The sequence below is a fragment of the Triticum urartu genome, chromosome 6A (assembly GCF_056163025.1).
Source record: "Triticum urartu cultivar PI428250 chromosome 6A, HENAU_Tu73, whole genome shotgun sequence".
NCBI classification, from domain to species: domain Eukaryota; kingdom Viridiplantae; phylum Streptophyta; class Magnoliopsida; order Poales; family Poaceae; genus Triticum; species Triticum urartu.
In genome coordinates this window covers 69,812,024-69,822,942 of record NC_141878.1, presented here as the reverse complement: position 1 = coordinate 69,822,942, position 10,919 = coordinate 69,812,024, and the positions used below count along the sequence as shown (strand labels likewise).

At 44.4% G+C, this 10,919-nt stretch overlaps 1 pseudogene; it reads left to right on the top strand.

Annotated features, from left to right (window-relative positions):
* The first annotated feature begins 7,168 nt into the window (after positions 1–7,168).
* On the top strand, positions 7,169–9,220 carry LOC125516259 (uncharacterized; annotated as a pseudogene).
* The last annotated feature ends 1,699 nt before the right edge of the window (positions 9,221–10,919 follow it).

The following is a 10,919-nucleotide window of genomic DNA, read 5'->3' as shown; positions in this document are numbered from 1 at the left end:
GCCTATATATCTCCATATACCCTAAAACTTCCAGTGAGCACAATAGATCGGGAGTTCCGTCGCCAGAAGCCTCCGTAGCCACCGAAAGCCAATCTAGACCCGTTCTGGCACCCTGTCGGAAGGGGGAATCCTTCTTCGGTGGCCATCTTCGTCATCCCGGTGCTCTCCATGACGAGGAGGGAGTAGTTCTCCCTTGGGGCTGAGGGTACGTACCAGTAGCTATGTGTTTGATCTCTCTCTCCTGTTCTTGAGGTGATACGATCTTGATGTATCGCGAGCTTTGCTATTATAGTTGGATCCTATGATGTTTCTTCCCCCCTCTACTCTCTTGTAATGGATTGAGTTTTCCCTTTGAAGTTATCTTATCGGATTGAGTCTTTAAAGATTTGAGAACACTTGATGTATGTCTAGCCGTGCGTATCTGTGGTGACAATGGGATACCACGTGATTCACTTGATGTATGTTTTGGTGATCAACTTGCGGGTTCCGCCCATGAACCTATGCATAGGGGTTGGCACACGTTTTCGTCGTGATTCTCTGGTAGAAACTTTGGGGCACTCTTTGAGGTCCTATGTGTTGGTTGAATAGATGAATCTGAGATTGTGTGATGCATATCGTATAATCATACCCACGGATACTTGAGGTGACATTGGAGTATCTAGGTGACATTAGGGTTTTGGTTGATTTGTGTCTTAAGGTGTTATTCTAGTATGAACTCTAGGGCTGTTTGTGACACTTATAGGAATAGCCCAACGGATTGATTGGAAAGAATAACTTTGAGGTGGTTTCGTACCCTACCATAATCTCTTCGTTTGTTCTCCGCTATTAGTGACTTTGGAGTGACTCTTTGTTGCATGTTGAGGGATAGTTATATGATCCAATTATGTTATTATTGTTGAGGGAACTTGCACTAGTGAAAGTATGAACCCTAGGCCTTGTTTCAATGCATTGCAATACTGTTTACGCTCACTTTTATCATTAGTTACCTTGCTGTTTTTATATTTTCAGATTACAAAAACTATTATCTACTATCCATATTGCTCTTGTATCACCACCTCTTCGTCGAACTAGTGCACCTATACAATTTACCATTGTATTGGGTGTGTTGGGGACACAAGAGACTTTTTGTTATTTGGTTGCAGGGTTGCTTGAGAGAGACCATCTTCATCCTACGCCTCCTACGGATTGATAAACCTTAGGTCATCCACTTGAGGGAAATTTGCTACTGTCCTACAAACCTCTGCACTTGGAGGCCCAACAACGTCTACAAGAAGAAGGTTGTGTAGTAGACATCAGTGGTGAGACAAATTGATTTACTAGCACTGTCAATGCTTCCTCCATACTTTGTCATCCAGTCCATGCCTAATATCACATCCAATCCTTGTGACTCCAAAATTATTAGGTCGGACGAAAAAACATGGCTACCAATGGTTAGGGGTATCTGGTCGAACCATCGGCTGGCCATATATTCTTCTCCAGGTGAACTTACTAATAGAGGGGTCCTAAGGTTTTGGGTTGGTAGTTTAAACTTATCCACGAATCCCCTTGATATGTATGAATGCGATGCACCAGTATCAAAAAGAACAAGGGCGGTAAAAGACTTAACCAAAAACTTACTGATAACTGCGTCTGGCTGCCCTTCAACCTCCTCCACGTTAACGTTGTTCACTTGTCCTTTGTTGAATGGATTAGGCTTCTTCCCAGCGCTCCCATTACCGTTTCCATTCTTCGCTTCAGAGCACTCCGTGGCATAGTGTCCAGTCTTCCCGCACTTGAAGCAAGTAATGTGACTTAGGTCTCTCTTGGCGGGTGTGGCTGGATTGGAGCGGGTCTGATTGTTGCTTGTTCCATTCCCAGTCCTGTTCTTGGAACCATTGTGGTTATGCGAAATTCCTCCGTTATGATTATGACCTCCATGGTTATGAACAAGTCCTCCCGAGTTCGGGGTTAGACAAGGCTTCTGCTGAGCTCCTGAGTTGTACCTTCCTTGTCCATACTTCCTTTTGCGGCTCTCAATTTGCTGCTGCTTCCCTTCAATCATAAGAGCCTTGTCTACCAACTCCTGGTAGTTGTTAAATGTTGCCACCATCAACTGCATGCTCATCTCATCGTTCAGCCCTTCCATAAACTTCTCCTGCTTCGCGGCATCTGTGGCCACATCGTCAGGGGCATAACGAGACAGCTTACTAAATTCATCCACGTACTGCCCCACAGTACGGTTCCCTTGGCGCAAGTTGCGAAACTCACGCTTCTTCATGCTCATTGCTCTCGTTGAGACATGGGCGGCGCGGAATGCTTGCTGAAACTGATCCCATGTAACAGTGGCTATAGGATAGGTGACTATGTAATTCTCCCACCATGAGGTTGCTGGTCCATCCAACTAATGTGCGGCAAAACGTGCCTTCTCAGCATCTGTCCATCCTGCAGTGGTTAACTCCCTTCCAATCCTACGGAGCCAATCATCTGCCACTATCGGCTCGGTGCTGCTGGAAAACACCAGCGACTGCAACCTCAGAAAGCAATCTAAGTTGTCAACTGGTGGTGGTGGTGGGTTGTTGTTGTTGTTGCCTTGGTTCTGAACTAACAACTGCATCAGTGTATTCTGCTGCTAGATCAACTGAGTGAGCTCCGGTGGGAAAGTAAATCCGGGGTTATGTCTCGCAGGCATCTGAGGGTTTAGAGGGAAGAGAATAGAATAGAATGAGGTATAGTGAGAAAAACACTACCCATATGCACATGAGACAAACACAATCATATCACTCAATCAATCAAGCAAGGCATACAATCGATCTAACTATCGTTACAAAAGTGCTTGGACTATACTATATACATGGTGGAATGCTACTACTGATGTGGTGGTCTACTAGAAATATTGATCGGTCGAAGACTCCATGATGTCTGCTCCAGCTTCGTCTTCATAGTCATCATCGCTATCGTCAGGGTCCGAGTCGGTGTCGTTGATGATGATGTAGTCCTCAGAATGAATCTCCTTGGGTTCATCGTCTTCTCCTCCTGGCGCGGGGTCTCCCATGAATACTCCTAGCTTCTTTTCCAGATCGTCATTCTTCTCCACTAGTACGACGATTTCCTCCTCATAATCTTCGCGAGTAGCCTTGACTTCTTCCTCCAGTTCTGTGATCCTTGTCATTTCCTTCTTCAGATCTATCATGCCTGCGCACATCTAGTTCTCCTGGCGATGAATGTGCTGGTTTAACTCCTGGATGAAAGCTGTGATTGATCTATCCTTCCTGGTGCTGATCATCTCCCATTGCTCATCTCGGCGCCCACAAATCTGGTAGATAGTATCCTTAAGCTCCTTATGGTAAACTTCTCCAATGCGTCCCATGGTGATGTGAGCTGCCATACTCTTTCCTAGACTCCAGGTTGGTGCATCAAAGGAAAACTCTATGGGTTTGGTGACTGGCGCGAATGTCCTTCCTGGAACTTGAACTTGAATCATCCATCGCTCCTCTTCTGGTAAAGTGGTGTTGTAAGTCCCGGTGAAAGTTGGTATTCCAATGTTCAGGTACTTAGTGACTTCCTTCAAGTGTCGTCCAAAAGGTGATTCTTCATCCGGTTGTGCAAACTTGTTCCTTGCGTCCGCCATCCTAAAGAGTAGAAAATGGGGAGGTGTCAAAAATGAGAAGAGAGTGGTGATCTAGGGATTTAGCTTAGTGGTCGTGTCCTACACTCAACGTGTGCTCTGATACCATCTTGTAGCGACCCGACCTCAAACGGTCAAGTCTCTGTGCTTCAGTGTCATCCCTGTATCGGTAATGTTGACACACACAGTACTCGAAGGATTTATAACAGACTAGCAATCACACACTTATTACATCGAATGTCTCAAAACAGAACTTATTACAATAAATATGGCTTAAGGCCATCTAATATGATAACAGCGGAAGGCTTGGAAGATAAAGTGAGTCCATCAACTCCAACGGCATAGCTGAGCTGCACGACAACGACCTAACGAACCTTACTCCTCATCTGAAAAGTCTGCAACATAATACGTTGCAGCCCGAAAACGGGTCAGCACATGGTAGAGCAAGAACAGAATAATGCTATCACTATATGCATATTTGGCCGGTGGAAAGCTCTACAGTTAAAGTTTTGCGAAAAGCCAATTTTTCCGTACAACAAAGGAATAGATTTTATTTTACTATCATGGTAGTTGAAACATCATTGAGAAGGTTCCTCCAACTCAATCCCAATTAAAAAGTAATTATCAACCCAAAAATATTAATTTAGAGTGATGAGATACATATGATAATCCAAGTACTAGATACTCAAGATGTCCATAACCGGGGACACGGCTAACCATGATTAGTTTGTACACTCTACAGAGGTTTGCGCACTTTTCCCCACAAGACTCGATCTCCTCCGTTGGATTTCTCGCACTATATGGTGTTTGAGAAACAGATGACCGAGACACAGTCTTTCAAAAGCATTAACTCTCTACTCCAGATAGACTATACCACCTACAACCCACTACCTGCTAGTCTACCTCTTCAAGAGCTTCACGCAACTTACTCAACTATGCTAGAGCCCATAATAGCTTGTGGCTGCACACGGAAGTTTCTAGCATGAAATATCTCAGTTCCCTTTGATCCTGGGTGACGGACCTTAGGATTATCACACGGGTACTCCGGGATATCCTAGGACAACACTGGATTCTCCAGGTGCCCGACAAGCAATCCACCCAGATGTGTATTAAAGTTGCCACCTTAAGTTGAACCATTAATTAACAATCTCACATCTGTCATGGTTTCACTCAAACCCAATCCACGTCTACGAGCATATAAGCAATATGTAGAAGTAACTCCCAAGGGTTTGATAATAACAGGGCAATAGGTTCTACCTCATCAACTACTTCCCAATACCACATGTTATCAAGCCCTAACCATGCAATGTTTGAGGGTTGAAACTAATGCATAAAAACTGGGTGATAAAAGGATATGATCAAAGTGTTACTTGCCTTGGTGATGATCCGCAAAAACCTAGAGACTCGATGTAGCACGCTTCGCACTCCGGGTACTCTATCGCAATCAAACAAGCATACAATAAGCAATCAAACAAGGGAACGAGTAAAACTCAAATAAGAGATCTAACCAAAAAGTTCAACTTAAGAACTCCGATTTGCAAAAAGAATCAAATCAAACGGAGCAACGAAACTCAAACTGCGAAAGAAACAAGATCCGATTACTAATCTGGACTAAAGTCAAATTTTATTGTATCAAAATCTTGTTCAAGTTGCTTAAATGGAAAGAGGGTTTTGAGACGAAACTCTAGGCACTTGAATCACCTGATTCCGATAAACGAGCGAAAAGTTATACTAAAATGAAAATCGGATTAGAAATCGCGATTGAAAATAATCGCAGAAAATCTGAGAAAAAGAAAAACTGATGAACAGGCTAACGAACGAACGTTCGCTGTCTACGGTTAAACGGCGAAAACCGTTCGTTAAAACGAACGTAAAAATGGCCGTTCGCTAAATAACTAAACCGAAAATAAACCGAACCGGATCTAATAAAAAACACAGATCGAGGGTTTCGAAAAAACCAAACGGTTTTCTCACGAAAACCGAGGCGGCTACATCGGGACCGGCGACTCCGGCGCGGGGCGGTGGCGGCAGCGGCGGGCGGCGGCGGTGGCGGCGTGTGGCGGCGGCGGGCGGCTAGGGTTAGGGTTTCGGGGCGAGGCGAGGCTAATCTGGCTTAGGTGCGGCTTGTAAGAGGGTCGGCCCGAGGTCTCCTGGCCGGGTACGGCCCGAAGTCGGTTTGACTTTTTTTTTAAATAACTCCAACGTGCAGAAAAAGGAAGAAAATAAATACTAAACGGACTCCAAAAATTCCGAAATAAATTTTCTCCGTCCTCTAAAAATAAGCCGGACAAGGTGAACATTTACTTGGGCCTAAAATGCAATTTTGAAAAATGCATATTTTTCCTAATTCAAATAAAATAGCGATAAAACTCCGAATAGAAAATCTTATTTGATTTTAATATTAAATCTTCGATATTTCTCTATTTTGAGGAAGTCATTTTATCCTCTCTCTTTTATTTTTATAAAAGAAATAATCAAAGAGAAAATAATTAAAACCAAACGATCCTCTTTCCAAAATTCAAGAAAACTCGAATATGAAAATAATGAAATCCCCAACTCTCTCCATGGGTCCTTGAGTTGCGTAGAATTTCTAGGATCAAGCCAAAAATGCAATAAAATATGATATGCAATGATGATCTAATGTATAACATTCCAAATTGAAAATTTGGGATGTTACAGGCAGACTGGGCGTCGGCACTGCACGTGCTTGTCCACGCTCGTCGTAGTTGCGGAGAGTCACACACGATGCCCTCCGCTGCCCGTATTCACAGAAAACTGCCCGGAATGCCCGCCAACCGGCGTGATACTTGTCGGTGGCTGGTCAGACGATGTGATCCTTCGTCGGTCCCTCCGGGCGACATTCTCTGACTTACAGGACAGAGCCAAGGACAGGAACCCCATGGACGACACCGAGGAAACATCTGTGACAATAGTGGAGGACGGGGTGGACGATATCTAGGGAGGATGATGGGGGCCTGCGACAAGGATGGGGGGGAGGATGGACGACGACGATGGCTCGGACATGGGAAATGGTGGATGGTCATGGGAGGAGGACGATGTACTTGAGAGATTTGATGCAATTTATGGTGAGGTCGGTCTATCTGGCCTGCTGTGGCAGAGGCGCTCGCACGCATCTGAGCCTCCTCATATTGGTCTTAGATTTGGGCTCATATGAGGAGTGCCGGTCAACTCGGACATATAGAGTCGGCATGAGGTGGCCGCCTGGGTTGGGTTTATTTGATCGGTTAGTGACCAGGCTATGTGCCCGGTCGTGGGGTCGGGTCTCTCACTACTCTCCCGGTTGTAGTCAATGTTGTTAGTGTTGCGATCAATACTGGCATTGCCATCGGCTTCATTTTTTCAATTGTCTGTTTATTGCATAAAGCGGGCTATTCCGTATCTTTTGTTTCTTCTATCTTTATGGAATTGCAGGAGCCTGGCCTCGTTTCCAAAGAAAATAAATGTTGGTGTGTAGATAATGTAATTAGGTTAGTCCATAGGGTCTAAAATGTAAATTGTATAGACAATATATAAATCAGCAGAGAGAATGGATCGGGAAGGATCGATCCAGAATTTCCCCAAATCTTCTTCCTGCTACATCCAATCCCTAGCTCCAATCTCCCAAATCCCACATGATTTCCAACATGGAATCAGGGTAGGTTAACCGCGCGTGATTTTTGACCCTGGTGGTGGCCGATTGCGGCGCTGTGTCGCTGTGATTTGGGGTTGTGTGTTTTTGTTGGTGCGCATCCATCTCTATCGACGCGAGCTGCCGCTGCTCTCTCGAAGCGCTACGGAAGGAGTGCCGTGACCGGCGTACTGCTGCCTGTCGCATCGCCGGCTTCCATCTGGTGCGTACACCCCGTGCTGAAATTGGATGTGTGTCCTAGCCCGCCAGGAAGTTACTTGCTGATGATGCGTCGCTCATGTCCAAGCAGTAAGCTGGCTTGCTAGGTGTCCGATTGATTGCAAGGATAGCTGATTAATAGTGTGTGTTGCCTTTGGACAATTGTGATTAGTGCTACCGGAAAGTTCATTTTGATTGGTGGCCGGATTAAAATACTCTGCTCGTGCTGCCTGTGTGCATTTGAGAGCAACTCGTAGAAGTACATCTACTTGCCATCAGCATTTGTACTGGTGTATTGTTGCTAGTGGAGTGCTGCAAACTCAAGTCCTGTGTGACTAGCTCTTGTTTGGGTTGCAGTGAGTCATGGCAGATTCAAGCAAGGACAAAGCAGGTGACTCTAGTGTGGATAAGTTGTATGAAATTTTAAGCAAAGTATTTGAGCAGCAGCAACAACAACTTAAAGTGGTTCCTGAAACTGTCAAGTATGCACTTGAGCCTAATCCAGTAAAGTTGGATGGACCAGGCAATTACATTAGTTGGGCACGTCATGCCCAGTTAATTCTGAGTTCTCATGGCTATGAAGAATTGCTTAGTGCTGATGAAGAGAAATTGAAAAGTGGCACTAGCACTAAACAGATCAGTGATAGAGTTTTGGTGTGGTTATTAGGAAGCATGGAACCACCGATATGAGAAGAAGTTGAGACTATGACCACTGTATTTGAAGTGTGGAAAGCTTTAGAGAAGCAATTTTCAGGAAAATCAAATAAGATGCAGACTACTCGCATCATGCAGGAGTTGACTAACTTGAAGCAAGGCTCAAAATCAGTGACTGAGTATGCAGGCGAGATGAAGAGATTGTATAGGGAGTTGCATTATTACCATCCTTTTCAACCCGTTGACAAGAATGATGTGGTTGTTCATCATACCTAGTTTGAACCATTTGTGGGCAAGCTCTTCCTTGATGGCCTAAATCAGGAGTTTGATCTCCGCCGCCAGCTAATATTCTCCAAAACTGAATGGCTAAGCCTTGATGATATCATTTCCAATGTGATTGAGGAGGAGACTCGTCTTTCTCAACCCAATGATCATGTTCAAGAAAAATCAGATGCACGTGCACCCTAACCATACAAGCTCGTCGTGCTCCTAAGACCTTTGCTAAAATAGGTAAAAGCAAACTTTTTTTCAACCATTGCAAAAGGCCTGGACACACAAAGGATTCATGCTTTGAGTTGCATGGTTATCCAACTTGGTGGGAAAAAGGAAAGTCTCAGACAGGGGGAGGTCAAGGAGCTCATAAAAGACAGGCGAATCTCACTACATCCAAGAGGGAGCCATCGGTAGTAGATGTGCGAGCTCTTGAGGATTTCACCTCCAAGATTAGACTCTCAGAAGACTTGTCTTCCTTCTAGGATTCCTCTAAAGCTGAAACTAGTTTGCATGCCACTTCACACCAAGGTATGACACCTCACCAGACCCACAATTCTACAACGCAATCAAAATCTTTGATTATTGATGCATGAGCTACCAATCACATGACAGGAGCTTCAAATATATTCACTTCCTATACACCTTGTTCAGGTAAGGACAAAGTACGTGTAGCTGATGGATCCATGGCACCTATCACAGGACGTGGATCTGTTAGGTGCACTAAGACATTGTCCTTACCTCATGTGTTACATGTTCCTAAATTTCCAGTCAATCTCTTGTCAGTTAGCTCTATTACTGAATCTCTCAATTGTAGAGGTTTGTTTTATCCTACCTGGTGTGCTTTTCAGGAGCTAGAGATAGGGAGACTGTTGGGGACTAGGACCGTGCATGATGGACTCTACTATCTTGATGAAGGGAGTGATGGAGTTGCTTTTGCATCATGCGTGTCTCCTAGTCAAGAACTACTACTATACCATTGCAGGCTTGGGCATCTCTCTTTTGCTGCATTATTTCGCATTTACCCCTCTCTTTTCAAGTTGTGTCCTAGGGAGCTGCTTGTATGTGATGCTTGTGAATTGGCTAAACATACAAGAGGTTCATATCCTAGTATAGGATTAAGAAGTGCCAAACCATTTGAAATGATTCACTCAGATGTTTGGGGACCCTGTGAGGTTCGTTCGATTTTTGGGAATCGATGGTTTGTAACTTTTATCGATTGCTTTAGTCGTTACACTTGGCTCTATCTCTTGAAGCATAAGAGTGATGTGTGCTTAGTTTTTAAAGATCTATGTGCTCTCATTAAAAATCAACATGGGGCAACTATTAAAACCTTACGTTCAGACAATGGTACAGAGTACATGAACCAGGAGTTTGGACAGTTTCTTGTCTCAAACGGCATTGAGCATCAAACTACCTGTGTTAACACTCCAAAACAAAATGGTGTTGTAGAGCGTAAAAATAGACATTTGCTTGAGGTTGCACGCACACTTATGTTTACAATGAACGTGCCTAAATTTTTTTGGGGGGAAGCAGTAAAAACTGTAACATATTTGATAAATCGTATGCCTCTTCGAGTTCTTGGCCATAAGACTCCTGCTGAGTGTCTCTTGAAATCTAATGATTTTGTAGTTCCTCCAAAGGTCTTTGGGTGTGTTTGCTTTGTGCATGATTATAGGAACTCTGTTGGAAAATTAGATCCCCATGCTCTCAAATGTGTTTTCATGGGTTATTCTCCCTCTCAAAAGGGTTATAGGTGTTGGTGCCCTTCGGAGCACCGGTTTTTTGTGAGCATTATCGGGGATATACCCCGCGGTATGATCCGGACGGAGTTATAACCCGGCTGGGACTTAGTAAGCCGGCAAGTGTTAAAGCAGGTGGTAAACCGGCAGGTGTTAAGACAGATGGTAAACCGGTTGGTGTTAAGTCAGACGGTAAACCAGCAGGTTGTTAAACCGGCTGACAGTTAAGACAGACAGGTAAAACAGGCAGTTAACCCAGACGGTAAACCAGTCGGTTGTTAAACCGGCTGACAGTTAAGACAGGGGTTAAGTCAGATCATAACTCAGCAGATATTCTTAAACCGGCAGACCATCTTAAACCGGCAGAAGTTAACTCCCAGCAGACAATCTTAAACCGGCACCAGTTAACTCCCGGCAGGTAGTGGTAACTGGGTTGCTAGGAGTTATGAAGCCCGAGACGTTATGAAGCCCAAGATGTTAAGAAGCCCATGAAGAGAAGTCATAATAGTTAAGTCTTAAGTCCGAGTTGGACTCTACATGTAACCCGCCCCTTCAACATATATAAGGAGGGGCAGGGCTCCCCAAAGAGGGACAAGTAAGAAGAAACAATCTTAAAGGGTTGGGGTTAACTGGGAGAGCCGGTTTACGGCGACTTCCTCATGACCATAATGAGATCTAGCCACAAAAAGCATGTAGGGCTATTACCGGATGATGTTTCCCGAGGCCCGAAGCTATCTAAATCCTTGTCTTGTGTTGTGTATCTCAATTTCGTTCAACCCCTCTCAATCTATCACATAGATGC